Source organism: Anolis carolinensis, chromosome 1 (assembly GCF_035594765.1).
Source record: "Anolis carolinensis isolate JA03-04 chromosome 1, rAnoCar3.1.pri, whole genome shotgun sequence".
NCBI classification, from domain to species: Eukaryota; Metazoa; Chordata; class Lepidosauria; order Squamata; family Dactyloidae; genus Anolis; species Anolis carolinensis.
The window spans coordinates 23,107,293-23,124,951 of record NC_085841.1 but is presented as its reverse complement, the minus strand read 5'-3'; the positions used below and the strand labels follow the sequence as shown (position 1 = coordinate 23,124,951).

The window sequence follows — 17,659 nt, the reverse complement described above, 5'->3', positions numbered from 1 at the left end:
GGCAACGTCCTTGCAGGCGGCCAATTCTATCATACAAGGAGCGACTTGCAGTTTCTCAAGTCCCTCCTGACACTAAAAAAAAGCCATAATAATAATAATAATAATAATAATAATAATAATAATAATAATAATAATAATAACAACAATAATAATAATGCATTTATTACCCACCTTTCCTTATGGCTCGAGCAGGGCACAACACATGAGAGAAGCCACCCACAAGAATTCCATGACATTCAGCCATGGGTCGGGGGGAAAAAGTAGGGGCAGCCTATTGTCCTCCCAACTCTATTTGTTTCCATGTAAAATCAAACCACAGAACTCAGTGGTTCAAAATAGTTCAAAATATATTCGCTGCAGGAAAGAAAGTGGTTCCATGTTCCTGGGCGTTTGAATTATGTATGGGACTGGCAAAAACTCCTTGAGCATCCGTTGCCAAAAAATTAAAAAACATGACAATTAGTTGTGTCGCCCATGAAGGATTGTACAGTTTTTAACTGAGAATGAATCCGGCACCGTTTGGGACCGCCTCGGAAACCTCAGAAGGGTGCGACCGAGTTCATTTGCATACAGCCCATGAGCCATTGCGTGAGGATTTTCAACTTGACTTTACAGGGGAAATCGTAGAGTAAGCGTTTGAAAAAGAATTCGCTTTTTATAGCGTTACGACTCCTCTTGTTTGTTCGGAGCAAGGCATGCGATCAGAGCGGAAGCGTTGGGTGTACGTCGTAATGTAAAAGGAGGTCTCTTCTTGCTGAGGTTTTTTTACTTGCGCCGCTTTTTGTAGTTCGAGGATGATTGTCTTCCGTTTCTTCGAAACGAATTTTTGGAGGCCTGCCGTCGGGCCAACAATGTAGTATAATGGCAGGTATATGGAAACCAGCGCTTTCGTTTCTGGCGGTATGGTCACGTTACAGAAGCATTTTCTCCTGACATTTTGCACACATCTGTGGCAGGCATCCTCAGAGGTTGTGAAGTTTGTTGGAAATTGGGCAAGTGTGGAAATGTCCAGGGTGGGAGAAAGATCTCTTGTCTGGTTGAGGTATGTGAATGTTTCAATTTGCCAGCTTGATTAGCCTTGCAGCTTCAAAGCCTGGCTGCTTCCTGCCTGCAACTTTGTTTGGAACTGGAGACAGAGACTGAGTAAAGAAAATGCAACTCTGCTGTCAAAGGGAAAGGGATAGGGAGACATAGTTCAATAATGGAGACAGATGTACAATGCAGGAAATTATTAAATTGCTTGCTTGGCTTTTAATTGCAGCATTTCAGGATAATATTTTGAGGTCAATATGAAGAGTTCGTAATATTGAAACAGCATTGGACTTAGTCCTATTTTTAATAGCCAGCTCTCAGATTTTGGGAATTATAGTTTATCCCACACTATGGAGACCACCAACTAGAGACCAGGACCAAAGTTGGCAAACATGCCCAACATGGCCAACTTTAAATATCGGTGCTGTTTGGAGGACTGACCCAGGAGGATGGGAGTTATAGTTCACCCACATCCAGGGAAAGTTTGTGAACCCAGTTGGCAATAGATATGGACCAAACTTGCCACATATACACACCATGACCAGCTTAAAATAACGTTGGGAGTTTGAGGGGGATTGCCCCAGCAGGATGGGAGTTGTAGTTCACCCACATCCTTATACTATCAGAACGCCTATGACTCCTGCCAATGGCGGACCTGGACCAAACGTGGCGCACACATACCCACCATGACCAACAGAAAATACTGTCTGGGTTTGGAAGGAATTGATCCTTGATGTTGGGAATTATAGTTCACCCAAATCCAGAGAGCCCTGTAAAATCCCAGATTATGGATTTGGCCAAACTTGGCACGCATACTCATCATGACCAACATTAAGTATTGGAAGTATTTGGGGGGGGGGGGGGGGAACAGCAGAGGAAGATGTAAATTATAGTTCACCCATATGCGAAGAGCACACTAAACTCCACATACAATGAGTATAAATGCACATATATAATAAAATTATATATCTCTCCAGGTCATGTGGCCAGCATGACTGCATGGAGCGCCGTTACCTTCCCTACCTATTGATCTACTCACATTTGCAAGTTTTTGAACTGCTAGGTTGGCAGGAGCTGGGGCTAACAACAGGTGCTCATTCCGCTCCCGAGATTTGAACCTGGGACCTTTTGGTCTGCAAGTTTAGCAGCTCAGCGCTTTAACGCACTGTGCCACCAGGGGCCCCTTATCACTGAAGTGAGTGTTGTTCAAAATACATTTGCTGCAGGAAACTACTTGAGCATCCTTTGCACACACAAAAAAGGTATGGGTTGCTATAAAGGCCGGTGCATTTTTCACAAAGCATAACCCTGCACCTTTTGAGACCGCCTCGGAAACCTCAGAGCGTGGAGGCCGGGTTGATTTGCATATAGCCCATGAGGCCCCGCGCGAGGACTTCCGACTCGATTTGACAGGGGGAATCGTAAGGGAAGCACTTGAAGAAAAAAAGAGCTTTTTAAAGCATTGCGGCTCTTGTTGTTTGTTCGGAGCAAGGCATACGATCAGAGCGGAAGCTTTGAGTAGACACCCTAACGTAAAAGGAGGTCGCCTGTGAGTTTGGTATGACTTTGTCTTTATTCTCAGCATCATTGGAACACGCAAGCTCAACTTACCGCTGACGAATTGCAATTTTTGGAGGCCTGCCGTCGGGCCCATATTGTACTGTAAAAGCAGATATATGCTGGCAGTATCTGGCCTGATCTGGGGTAATAATCTTGCTGATGGCCAATTTGGGGGCTGGGCTCTGAGTTCTCTGGGAAAGGGTGAACTACAACTCCAAGATCCGAAGTAAATATTTCCCACACTGCATGTGTATGCACAGTTGGACATGTTGGGTGTCTGTCCCAGGTTTGGTCTGACGTCAGCCTAATTCAGTCTTTTCTGGTTGCAAGTGAGCTATAACTCCCAGAATGAAGGTCCATCCCCCCAAACCCCTGCAGTATATTCAGATGGTCATGGGGTTTCTCTATGCCAACTGCAGTCCCAGTCCATTGTCAGCAGGGGTCACAGGATCAGTGAAGGTACTGCAAATCCCATTATCCGTGGCAAGTTTGGTCCAGATCCATCCTTGGTTGGGTTAACAGTACTCTCTGGATGGAGGTCAAGTGCAACTCTTGTAAACCATGGTGAATTCTCCCCAAACCTCTTGCTCAGTTGCTGATCCATTCTTCTGTTAACTGTGTGCCCATAGGAAAAGGTTAAGGGAAAGGCAATGGGCGGGGTCAGCCAGAGGTTGTCTATGTAAGTGGACATGTTCACCACATACACATTTTCACTATTACTATGTGTGTGTGTATTGGGAGATATGTGATAACTATGGGGTTTGCAATTAAGTTCATTGTGTCTAGTAAAAGTTCTGCAACTTTGTTTTGGAACTGAAGGCACAACTGAGAAAAGTAAATGCAGCTCTGATTGGAGTTGGTCCTATTTTTAATAGCTAGCAATTGGATTTTGGGAGTTATAGTTTACCCCTCACAATGGATCCCACCAACAATAGATCTGGACCAACAACAACAACAACAGAGCTATAAGGAGAGTTGGGTAATAAATACATCATCATCATCAGTACATGAAATCCAGCATACACACACACACACACACACACATACAGTATCTCGTTTGCTGTGTCATACTCTGTCTTTGTGTCAATAATAATTATGCATTTATTACCCACCTCTCCTTATGGCTCTAGCAGGGCACAATACAATTAAAATACATAATTATAATAAAATACATTTAGTAAAAAGCATATATTAATATGTATTTATATAAAATAAACATATTTAAAATTTAAAGCCTATTATTTGAGAGCACAGAAATGCTGGACCACTCTTAACCACCACCCTGTCGAACATTGAAATCCACCAGCATGTGGACAATTTCAACAGAAAGGATGAAACCATGAAAATGAACAAAATCAGACTACAAGTATTTAAGAAAAACTCTAAAATCAGGATAGTAAATCAAGAACAACACTCTGAAAACAGGGGAATTCCAGACAGGAAACAATCAGGGCCAGCTAACGCCTACAAAACAAAGGATTTCCCAGGCAGGAAACAGCCAGGCTTTGGAGCTGCAAGGCTATTCAATGCTAATGAAGCTGATCAATTCTAACACATCACACTTGCCTCCAACACACAAGAGTTCTTTCTCCCACCTTGGACATTATTCCACAGAGAGAGAGAGAGAGAGAGAGAGATTCACACACACACACCACTTGCCTCATTGACAACAGAACCCCTGAAGATGCCAGACACAGATGCAGGCAGAATGTCAGGAGAGAATGCTACTGGGACATGGCCATACAACCCGGAAAACTCACAGAAACCCAGCCTTTAGCTTTCTCTGCCAAAGTGTGCTGCTCCTTCAGTATACTACAGCTCCCAGGATTCCATGACATTCAGCCATGGGCAGGGGAAAAAAGTAGGTGCAACCTATTGTTCTCCCAACTCGTTTCCATGTAAAATCAAACCACAGAACTCAGTGGTTCAAAATAGTTCAAAATATATTCGCTGCAGGAAAGAAGGTGGTTCCATGTTTCTGGGCGTTTGAGTTATGTATGGGACTGGCAAAAACTCCTTGAGCATCCGTTGCCAAAAAATAAAAAAAACATGACAATTACAGTAGAGTCTCGCTTATCCAACGTAAACGGGCCGGCAGAACGTTGGATAAGCGAATATGTTGGATAATAAGGACAGATTAAGGGAAAGCCTATTAAACATCAAATTAGGTTATGATTTTACAAATTAAGCACCAAAACATCATGTTATTCAACAAATCTGACAGAAAAAGTTGTTCAATACACAGTAATTCTATGTAATAATTACTGTATTTACGAATTTAGCACCAAAATATCATGATGTATTAAAAACATTGACTAGAAAAATGCGTTGGATAATCCAGAACGTTGGATAAGCGAGTGTTGGATAAGTGAGACTCTACTGTAGTTGTGTCGCCCATGAAGGCTTGTACAATTTTTAACTGAGAATGAATCCGGCACCGTTTGGGACCGCCTCGGAAACCTCAGAGCGGGGCGACCGGGTTCCTTTGCATACAGCCCATGAGGCACTGCGCGAGGATTTTCAACTTGAATTTACAGAGGAAATTGTAAGGTAAGCGCTTGAAAAAGAATTAGCTTTGTACAGCGTTACTTCTCGCCTTGTTTGTTGGGAGCAAGGCATGCGATCAGAGCGGAAGCTTTGGGTGTACATCGTAACGTAAAAGGAGGTCTCTTCTTGGTGAGGTTTTTTAGTTGGGTTATTTATTTCGTGTCAAAAGCATTGTATAACAAAAAGTGCGTGACTATAAACGAGTTTTTGGAGGCCTGCCGTCGGGTCAACAATGTAGTATAATGGCAGGTATATGGAAGCGAAAGGTTTTATTTCTGGCTGTATGGCCATGTTACAGAAGCATTCTCTCCTAACATTTTGTCCACATCTGTGGCAGGCATCCTCAGAGGTTGGGAGGTTTGTTGGAAATGTCCAGGGTGGGAGAGAGAACTCATGTCTGGTTGAAGTATGTGATCCTTGATGTTGGGAATTATAGTTCACCCAAATCCAGAGATCCAGCCTTGCAAAATCCCACAGATGGATTTGGCCAAAAATGGCACACATACTCATCATGACCAAATTTAAGTATTGGATGGGTTTGTGTGTGGGGGGGGGGGGGGGGGCAATGGCAGAGGATGATGAAAGTTATAGTTCAATATGTGAAGAGCACTCTGAACTCCACATACAATGGGTATAAATGCACATATATAATAAAATTATATATATACACATACATACACACATTATATAGAACAAAGTTATATATATATACACACACACACATACAGTAGAGTCTCACTTATCCAACATTCGCTTATCCAATGTTCTGGATTATCCAACGCATTTTTGTAGTCAATGTTTTCAATACATCGTGATATTTTGGTGCTAAATTAAAAAATACAGTAATTTCTACATAGCATTACTGCGTATTGAACTACCTTTTCTGTCAAATTTGTTGTATAACATGATGTTTTGATGCTTAATTTGTAAAATCATAACCTAATTTGATGTTTAATAGACTTTTCCTTGATCCCTCCTTATTATTCAACATATTCGCTTATCCAACGTTCTGCTGGCCCGTTTATGTTGGATAAGTGAGACTCTACTGTATATACATACATACACATTATATAGAATAAAATTGTATATATAATATGTATAATAAAATTATATATTTTTATTTACATTTATAATAAAATACATATAATACAATAAAATGGTGCTACGTTAAGTTTATCTCTATTTGCTTTTAATTGCTGTATTAATTCCTGGAGCCTTTTTGGTTGAATTCCAGGGCCAGAGAAGCAGATGGGGAAACAGAAGAAGGGCCTGCCTCAGGGGAGCGTCCTTGCTTCATCCATGTTGAACATTTACACCAATGATCAGCCACTGCCAGAAGGGACAGAGAGTGTCATCTATGCTGACGATTGTGCCATCACCACCCAAGCAGGGAGCTCTGAAATGGTAGAACAGAAGCTCCCTGAAGCTTTAGGTGCTCTTACTGCCTCTTACAGGGAAAACCAGCTGATTCCTAATCCATCTAAAACACAGACGTCTAAAACACACACACCTTAAGAACAGACAAGCATCTCCAGCTCTGAGTATCACCTGGGAAGGAATCCCACTGGAGCACTGCAGCACACCCAAATACGTGGGAGTTACCCTGGACCACGTTCTGACCTATAAGAAGCACTGCTTGACTACAAAGCAAATAATGGGAGCAAGAAACAGTATCCTACGAAGGCTGACTGGCACAACATGGGCATCACAACCAGATACAATGAAGACATCTTCCCTTGCGCTTTGCTTCTCTGCTGCTGAATACACCTACCCAGTATGGAACACATCTCACCATGTTACAACAGTGGATGTGGCTCTTAATGAGACATGCCACATAATCACAGGATGCCTACACCCCAAACCACTGGATATATTATACTGCTTATCCGGTATTGCACCACTTGACATCCGCCGGGAAGTAGCAGGCAGTAATGAAAGGAACAAGGCATGGACATCTCCCGTCTATCCTCTGTTTGGATATTAGCCAGCATGCCAACGCCTTAAATCAAGAAATAACTTCCTAAGATCTACAGAGATAATCGCTGAGATGCCTCAGCAAGCAAGAGTCCAAAAGTGGCAGGGTAAAACCCAGAACCTCAAGCCATGGTTGATACCGGATGAGAGACTCCCTCCTGGGCACTTGGAAGGTGCTTAATAGACTACACTCTGGTCCCATGAGATGCAGAACCAGCCTCAAGAAATGGGGCCACTAAATAGAGTCCACAACATGCGAGTGTGGAGAAGAGCAAACCACAGACCACCTATGACAATGCAGCCTGAGCCCTGCCACATGCACAGTGGAGGACCTTCTTATACCAACACCAGAGGCATTCCAAGTGGCCAGCTACTGGTCAAAGCACATTTAGTTTAATGACAAGTTTTTAAATTTGTTTGTGTTTTTAAATACATTACAACTGTGCCCTTGGTTTGCTTCTGACACAATTAATCAATAAATAAACAAATAATATTAAAGCAATTTGACACCACTTGATCTGCCACCGTTCAATGTTATGGGAGTTGTAGTTTGACAAGGCCTTTGGCTGCTGCCTCAATAAACTAGAACTTCTAGGATTCTATAACATTCTGCTGCGTGCAGATAAAAAGTAAATGCAACTAATTTTCCTAACTCTATTTTTTCCGTGTAAAATAATATCACTGAACTTAGTTTTGTTCAAAATACATCAGATGAAGAAAACTACTTGACATCCATTACTAAAAAACCCCCCAAAAAGCATGACAATTCATTGGGTTGCTATAAAGGCTCCTGCATTTTTAACAAAGCATAATCCTGCACCTTTTGAGACCGCCTCGGAAACCTCAGAGTGCACAGACCGGTTTAATTTGCATACAGCCCATGAGGCACCGCAGGAGGACTTCCGACTCGATTTGACAGGGACTATCTTACGGTAAGCACTTGAAAAAGCAGCTTTTGAAAGCGATGCAACTCTTGTTGTTTGTTCGGAGCAAGGCATACGATCAGAGTGGAAGCTTTGAGTAGACATCATAATGTAAAAGGAGGCCGCCCATGAGTTTGGTATGGCTTTGTCCACCAAATCACTGGATTGTTCTTAGTCTGGGACCTATCCCAGCAATTTTTGGAGGCCTGCCGTTGGGCCAATGTCGTACTGCAATAACAGATGTATGTGGGTGGCAGCTGGGTTCCAAGTTCTCTGGGTAAGGGCGAACTATAACTTCCAGATCCACAGTAAATACTTCCCAAACTGGGTGTATATGCACAGTTGGTCATGTTGGGTCTCTGTGCTGGGTTTGGTCTAATGTCAGCTGGGTTCAGTGTTTTGTGGTAAGTAAGTAAGGTTGCAGGTGAACTATTCAGATGGTCATGGGGTTTCTCTATTCCAAGTGCAGTCCCAGTCCATTGTCAGCAGGGGTCACAGTATCAGTGAAGGTACTGCAAATCCCATTATCCGTGGCAAGTTTGGTCCAGATCCATCCTTGGTTGGGTTAACAGTACTCTCTGGATGGAGGTCAGGTGCAATTTCGACAGAAAGGAGGCAACCATGAAAGTGAACAAAATCTGGCCACTAGTATTTTTTAAAACTCTAAAATCAGGACAGTAAATCAAGAATAACACTCTGAAAGCAGGGGAATTCCAGACAGGAAACAATCAGGGTCAGCTAACACCTGCCAACAAAGGATTCCCCAGGCAGAAAGCAGCCAGGCTTTGAAGCTGCAAGGCTATTCAATGCTAATAAAGCTTACTAATTGTAACACATCACACTTGCCTCCAACTGACAAGAGTTCTTTCTCCGACCCTGGATATTATTCCATAGAGATAGACAGACAGACAGACAGACAGATAGATAGAAAGACACGCACACACATTCACACACATTCACACACACCACTTGCCTCATTGACAACAGAACCCCTGCTTCCAAGTCCTTGGAAGCAGGTATTTCTGATATAGAACTTCTATAGAAGGCTACAATCTGTTGTAGATGCTGTGGAAAGATCCTTGAGGCTCTCAATCCCTAGAGGCTGTCGCACAAGCTACCTACCAGGCCTAAATGAAGAATCGCTAAATCAACTAAAGGAATATCTCAGACTATTTCAAGAGAATCCATACAGTGACGTGATTATAGCAGCAGGCCAAAAACCATCTACAGCCATAGCTAATGCTAAGAAAGACCGCTGGATAGAGCTGCTTGAGAACCTTGACATGTCCAAGAGTAGCCGAAAAGCCTGGCAATTGCTGAGACACCTGGATAGTGACCCTCTGGTCAACCATGGGCATGCAAACGTAACACCAGACCAGATAGCTCACCAGCTAATTCAGAATGGGAAAACCAACTGCAGCAGAGTAAAGATAAAAATCAACAGGGTGCCAGAACTTGAAACCCACCAGTTGGCATCTCCTCTAAACCTGGAAGAACTCAGAGAAACCATCAAGCGATGTAAAACTGGTAAAGCACCTGGCCTAGATGATTTAATGACGGAGCAAGCAAACACTTGGGGCCCAAAGCTGAAAACTGGCTTGTGAAATTCTACAATCAATGCTTGGCACACAAACAGATTCCCAGAGCATGGAGGAAAACTAAGATCATTGCCATTTTAAAACCTGGTAAAGATGCCTCCAGTGCCAGGAACTACCGACCAATCTTCCTCTTATGTCATCTATATAAAGTCTATGAGAGGATGCTATTAAATCGATTAGGACCTGTCATCGAACCCAAGCTTACTGCACAACAAGCAGGTTTCAGGCCAGGGAAAAACTGTACAGGTCAAATTCTTCATCTAACTGAGCATATCGAGGAAGGCTATGAGAAAGGCTGCATTACGGGAACAGTTTTTGTGGACCTTACAGCAGCCTATGACATGGTGCAACATAGAAAAATGCTGCATAAAGTCCACCATATCACCTGGGATTTTGACTTTACAAAAACTGTCCAGACCCTCTGGGAAAACTGCAGCTTCTATGTGGAGTTTCAGGGCAGGAAAAGCAGATGGAGGAGGCAAAAGAATGGTTTACCCCAAGGCAGCGTTCTTGCACCAACCTTGTTTAACATCTTCATGAACGATCAGCCACAACTACCACTCAAAAAGAGTTTTATATATGCCGATGACCTTGGCTTAACAACACAAGCAAAAGATTTTGAAACAGTTGAAAGCCAACTCACGAATGCCTTGAAAGAGAACCACCTGAAGCCTAACCCTGCCAAGACATAAGTGAACCGTGAAGTAGTGAGGGAACACTGTATAATAAAATTATATATATAAACATACACACACACATTATATATAATAAAATTACAGTTGAGTCTCACTTATCCAAGCCTCGCTTATCCAATTTTCTGGATTATCCAAGCCATTTTTGTAGTCAATGTTTTCAATATATCATGATATTTTGGCACTAAATTCGTAAATACAGTAATTACAACATAGCATTACTGCGTATTGAACTACCTTTTCTGTCAAATTTGTTGTATAACATGATGTTTTGGTGCTTAATTTGTAAAATCATAACCTAATTTGATGTTTAATAGGCTTTTCCTTAATCCCTCCTTATTATCCAAGATATTCGCTTATCCAAGCTGCTGCCGGCCCGTTTAGCTTGGATAAGTGAGACTCTACTGTATGTATATATATATATATATATATACACACACACACACACACACACACATAGAATAAAATTGTATATATAATATGTATAATAAAAGTGTATATATATATATATATATATATATATATATATATATATATATATAAAAGAGTGATGGCATCACGGCGACTCACAAAACAACAAAAGTACAGGCTCCCCAACCTCAAAATTTGACAACACAACCCATCATCCACGCCTCTAGGTTGATACAACAAAAAGAAAAGAAAAATAAAGTCCTAATTAGAGGGAGAGCAATAATTTTTTTTATCCAATTGCTGCCAGTTTAGAGGGCTAATCTCTGCCCACTTGGTTGCCTAGCAACCAAGGGACAGCCAGGTTTCAGTTAGGGGACAGGCAGATTTAGGCCTCACTTAGGTCTCTTCCACAGATTATCTAATTTGCACTGGATTATATGGCAGTGTAGACTCAAGGCCCTTCTACACAGCTATATAACCCATTTATAATCTTATATTATCTGCTTTGAACTGGATTATCTTGACTCCACACTGCCATATAATCCACTTCAGTGTGCATTTTATATAGCTGTGAAGAAGGGGCCTCATATAATCCAGTTCTAAGCAGATAATATAAGATTAGAAATATACAGTAGAGTCTCACTTATCCAACGTAAACAGGCCAGCAGGATAAGTGAATATGTTGGATAATAAGAAGGGATTCAGGAAAAGCCAATTAAACATCAAATTAGGTAATCGTTATACAAATTAAGCACCAAAACATCATATTATACAACAAATTTGACAGAAAAAGTAGTTTCATGCGCAGTAATGCTATGTAGTAATTACAGTAGAGTCTCACTTATCCAACACTCGCTTATCCAACGTTCTGGATTATCCAACGTATTTTTGTAGACAATGCTTTCAAAATATGATATTTTGGTGCTAAATTCATAAATACAGTAATTACTATATAGCATTACTGTGTATTGAACTACTTTTTCTGACAAATTTGTTGTCTAACATGATGTTTTGGTGCTTCATTTATAAAATCATAACCTAATTTGATGTTTAATAGGGTTATCGTTAATTCCTCCTTATTATCCAACATATTCGCTTATCCAACGTTCTGCCGGCCCGTTTATGTTGGATAAGTGAGACTCTACTGTACTGTATTTACAAATTTACTACTAAAATATCACAATGAATTTAAAACACTGACTACAAAAACATTGATTATGAAAAGGCAGACTGCGTTGGATAATCCAGAACATTGTATAAGCGAATGTTGGATAAGTGAGATTCTTCTTTAATATGAAATAATTACTGGGATAGAATAATGCAGAACAATATAATCTCTAAAACCAGGACAGTAACTAAACAGGAGAATTCCACACAGGAAGCAATCAGGGCCAGCTAACACCTCCCAACAAAGTATTCCCATCACCAAAATCAGGCAAATCCTGTTTTCTCAGGGCCACAGACAGTAGAAGCACATAAAATATCGCAAACAATACCACTCTGAAAACAAGGGAATTCCAGACAGGAAAAAATCAGGGCCAGCTAACACCTCCCAACAAAAAATTCACACAGGGAGGAAACAGCCAGGCTTTAAAGCTGCAAGGCCATTACATCCTAATCATTTTTCCTAATTGCAGCATTCATACTTCCCTTCAACAGACAAAAAACAAAACAAAAAAACAATCAGAAATATTGTATATTCACAACCTTTAGGAAATAATATCCCCTGATGGCGCAGAGTGTTAAAGCACTGAGCTGCTGAACTTCTGGACTGAAAGGCCGCAGGTTTGAATTGAGGGAGCGGAGAGAGCCCCCACTGTTAGCCCCAGCTTCTGCCAACCCAGAAGTTCAAAAACATGCAAACGTGAGTGCATCAATAGGTACTGCTCTGGCGGGAAGGTAACGCCGCTCCATGTAGTCATCCCACATGACCTTGGAGGAGTCTACGGACAACGCCAGCTCTTCGGCTTAGAAATGGAGATGAGCACCAACCCCCAGAATCAGACATGACTGGACTTAATGTCAGGGGAAAACCTTTACCTTAACTACCACCAATTCCTCAATACTTTATTTCCCATACCACCAGACTTCACCACAGCAACGCGTGGCCGGGCACAGCTAGTGTGTGTGTGTGTGTGTGTGTGTGTGTGTATATATATATATATATATATATATATAAAAGAGTGATGGCATCACGGCAATTCACAAAACAACAAAAGTACAGGCCCCCCAACCTCAAAATTTGACAACACAACCCATCATCCACGCCTCAAGGTTGATACAACAAAAAGAAAAGAAAAATAAAGTCCTAATTAGAGGGAGAGCAATAATTTTTTTTTATCCAATTGCTGCCAGTTTAGAGGGCTAATCTCTGCCCACTTGGTTGCCTAGCAACCAGCCAAGGGACAGCCAGGTTTCAGTTAGGGGACAGGCAGATTTAGGCCTCACTTAGACTTCTTATACAGATTATCTAATTTGCACTGGATTATATGGCAGTGTAGACTCAAGGCCCTTCCACACAGCTATATAACCCATTTATAATCTTATATTATCTGCTTTGCACTGGATTATCTTGACTCCACACTGCCATATAATCCACTTCAGTGTGCATTTTATACAACTGTGAAGAAGGGGCCTCATATAATCCAGGTCTAAGCAGATAATATAAGATGATCAATATACAGTAGACTCTCACTTATCCAACATAAACAGGCCGGCAGGATAAGTGAATATGTTGGATAATAAGAAGGGATTCAGGAAAAGCCAATTAAACATCAAATTAGGTAATCGTTATACAAATTAAGCACCAAAACATCATATTATACAACAAATTTGACAGAAAAAGTAGTTCCATGCGCAGTAATGCTATGTAGTATTTACAGTAGAGTCTCACTTATCCAACACTCGCTTATCCAACGTTCTGGATTATCCAACACATTTTTGTAGTCAATGCTTTCAATATATCGTGATATTTTGGTGCTAAATTCATAAATCCAGTAATTTCTACATAGAATTACTGCGTATTGAACTACTTTTTCTTCCAAATTTGTTGTCTAACATGATGTTTTGGTCCTTAATTTGTGAAATCATAACTTAATTTGATGTTTAATAGGCTTATCCTTAATCCCTCTTTATTATCCAACATATTCGCTTATCCAACATTCTGCCGGCCCGTTTATGTTGGATAAGTGAGACTCTACTGTACTGTATTTACAAATTTACCACTAAAATATCACAAGGAATTTAAAACACTGACTACAAAAACATTGATTATGAAAAGGCAGACTGCGTTGGATAATCCAGAACATTGTATAAGCGAATGTTGGATAAGTGAGATTCTTCTTTAATATGAAATAATTACTGGGATAGAATAATGCAGAACAATATAATCTCTAAAACCAGGACAGTAAATAAACAGGGGAATTCCACACAGGAAACAATCAGGGCCAGCTAACACCTCCCAACAAAGTATTCCCATCATCAAAGTCTGGCAAATCCTCTGTTTTCTCAGGGCCACAGACAGTAGAAGCACATAAAATATCGCAAACAACACCACTCTGAAAACAAGGGAATTCCTGACAGGAAACAATCAGGGCCAGCTAACACCTCCCAACAAAAAATTCACTCAGGGAGGAAACAGCCAGGCTTTAAAAGCTGCAAGGCCATTACATCCTAATCATTTTTCCTAATTGCAGCATTCATACTTGCCTCCAACAAACAAAAAAAACCAATCAGAAATATTGTATATTCACAACCTTTAGGAAATAATATCCCCTGATGGCGCAGCGTATTAAAGCGCTGAGCTGCTGAAATTCTGGACCGAAAGGCCGCAGGTTTGAATTGGGGGAGTGGAGAGAGCCCCCACTGTTAGCTCCAGCTTCTACCAACCCAGAAGTTCGAAAACATGCAAATGTGAGTGCATCAATAGGTACTGCTCCGGCGGGAAGGTAACGCCGCTCCATGTAGTCATCCCACATGACTTTGGAGGAGTCTACGGACAACGCCGGCTCTTCGGCGTAGAAATGGAGATGAGCACCAACCTCCAGAGTAATACACGACTGGACTTAATGTCAGGGGAAAACCTTTACCCTTGACCTTAACTACCACCAATTCCTCAAGACTTTATTTCTCATACCACCATACTTCCCCACAGCAGTGGCCGGGCACAGCTAGTGTGTGTGTGTGTGTGTGTGTGTGTGTGTATGTGTGTGTGTGTGTGTGTGTGTGTGTGTGTGTATATATATATATATATATATATATATATATATATATATATATATATAATCTGATCTGTCACCGCTCAATGCTGTGCAAGTTATAGTTTGACAAGGCCTTTAGCTGCTAACTCAATATACTACCCACAAGGATGGTAAAACATCAAACAATGTCCTTAGAGACGGCCAATTCTCTCACACCAAGAGCGACTTGGAGTTTCTCAAGTCATTCCTGACACGTAAAAAAAGCAATAATAATAATAATAATAATAATAATAATAATAATAATAATAATAATAATAATAATATAAAAAATTATTACCCACCTTTCCTTGTGGCTCGAGCAGGGCACCATACAGTTAAAATATGTAATTAAAATAAAATACATCCAGTAAATGGCAGATATTAATACATATATTTATAAAATAAACATATTTAAAATACATGGAACAAAGATTAAAACACAATAGACATAGAATGTGATTTTAAAATTCATAGTTAAATACTGACTGGGTAGCATAAACCACCATTTCTCTGGGGCCCATTCTGAAAAGAGAGATTCACCCAGCCATGGAAAGGCAGCATGGTGCAATGGTTTGGGTGTTGGAGTCCAACTCTGGAGGTCAGGGTTCAAATCCCCACTGAAATCCACTGGGTAACTTTGGACTATTCGGCCCCAGAGGAAGGCAATGGCAAGCTTCCATTGAAAAGCTCTTGCTAAGAAAACCCTGTTGTTCATCATCTCCATTTACGGAAACCATTGAAATCCACAAGAGTTTGGACAATTTCAACAGAAAGGAGGAAATCATGAAAATGAACAAAATATGGCTACCATTATTTTAAAAACTCTAAAATAAAATACATATAATACAATAAAGTGGTGGTACATTAAGCTTATCTCTATTTGCCATTAATTGCTGTATTAATTACTGGAGCCTTTTTGGTTGAATTCCAGGGCCAGAGAAGCAGATGGGGAAACAGAAGAAGAGCCTGCCTCAGGGGAGCATACTTGCTCCATCCATGTTGAACATTTACACCAATGATCAGCCACTGCCAGAAGACGATTCCTCTATGCTGACGATCGTGCCATCACCGCCCAAGCAGGGAGCTCTGAAATGGTTGAACAGAAGCTCTCTGAAGCTTTAGGTGCTCTTACTGCCTATTACCTCCTGCCAACCTAGCAGTTCGAAAACATGCCAATGTGAGTAGATTAATAGGTACCGCTCCGGAGTGAAGGTAACGGCGCTCCATGCAGTCATGCCGGCCACATGACCTTGGAGGTGTCTACGGACAACGCTGGCTCTTCGGCCTAGAAATGGAGATGAGCATCCAGTCAGACATGACTGGATTTAACGTCAGGGGAAAACCTTTACCTTTACCTTTACTGCCTATTACAGGGAAAACCAGCTGATTCCTAATCCATCCAAAACACAGACGTGTGCTTTTCACCTTAAGAGCAGACAAGCAAGTTCGGGCTCTGAGGATCACCTGGGAAGGAATCCCACTGGAGCACTGCAACACACCCAAATACGTGGGAGTTACCCTGGACCACGTTCTGACCTATAAGAAGCACTGCTTGACTGTAAAGCAAATAATGGGAGCAAGAAACAATCTCATACGAAAGCTGACTGGCACAACCTGGGCATCACATCCAGATACAGTTAAGACATCTTCCCCTGCTCTTTGCTTCTCTGCTGCTGAATACACCTGCCCAGTATGGAACACATATCACCACGTTAAAACAGTGGATGTGGCTCTTATTAGACATACCACATTATCACAGGATGCCTACGCCCCACACCACTGGATAAATTATACTGTTTATCCAGTATTGCACCACCTGACTTCTGCCGGGAAGTAGCAGGCAGTAATAAAAGGACCAAGGCATGGACATTTCCGGCCCATCCACTGTTTGGATATCAGCCAGCATGCCAACACCTTAAATCAAGAAATAGCTTCCTAAGATCTACAGAGATACTTGCAGGAACACCTCAGCAAGCAAGAGTCCAAAAGTGGCAGGCTAAAACACGGATCCTCAATCCATGGCTGATACCGGATGAGAGACTCCCTCCTGGGCACACAGAAGACTGGGCGACTTGGAAGGCGCTGAATAGACTGCACTCTGGCCCCACAGGAAATGGGGCCGCAAAGTGGAGTCCACGACATGCGAGTGTGGAGAAGAGCAAACCACAGACCACCTATGACAATGCAGCCTGAGCCCTGCCACATGCACAGTGGAGGACCTTCTTATAGCAACACCAGAGGCACCCAAAGCGGCCAGCTACTGCTCAAAGCACATTTAGTATAATGCCAAGTTTTTAACTTTTGTTTGTGTTTTTAAATACATTACAATTGTATCCTCGGTTTGCTTCTGACACCATCAATAAATAAACAAACTATATTAAAGCAATTTGACACCACTTGATCTGCCACCGTTCAATGCTATGGGAGTTGTAGTTTGACAAGGCCTTTAACTGCTGCCTCAATAAACAGGATTCTATAACATTCTGCTGCAGGCAGATAAAAAGTAAATGCAACCAATTGTTTTCCTAACTCTATTTGTTTCCATGTAAAATAATATCACTAAATATAGTGTTGTTCAAAATACATTGGCTGCAGATCCAGCCAAAATACATTGGCTGGATCATCCACTACTACTAAGTACAGTAGAGTCTCGCTTATCCATGGTTCTGAATTATCCAAGCCAT

The 17,659-nt window shown here is 41.4% G+C and overlaps 1 long non-coding RNA gene across 3 annotated transcripts; it reads left to right on the top strand.

Moving 5' to 3' along the window:
• Positions 1 to 1,897: 1,897 nt before the first annotated feature.
• LOC134296357 (uncharacterized) lies at positions 1,898 to 17,366 on the top strand. Of its 3 annotated transcripts, none has more exons than XR_010003080.1 (3): positions 1,898 to 2,590; positions 6,374 to 8,045; positions 15,907 to 17,366. It is a non-coding gene; the product is annotated as an uncharacterized LOC134296357 (long non-coding RNA). The 3 variants fall into 3 exon arrangements; XR_010003079.1 differs by lacking the exon at positions 1,898 to 2,590 and adding an exon at positions 2,609 to 5,142; XR_010003082.1 differs by lacking the exon at positions 1,898 to 2,590 and adding an exon at positions 5,136 to 5,268.
• The last annotated feature ends 293 nt before the right edge of the window (positions 17,367 to 17,659 follow it).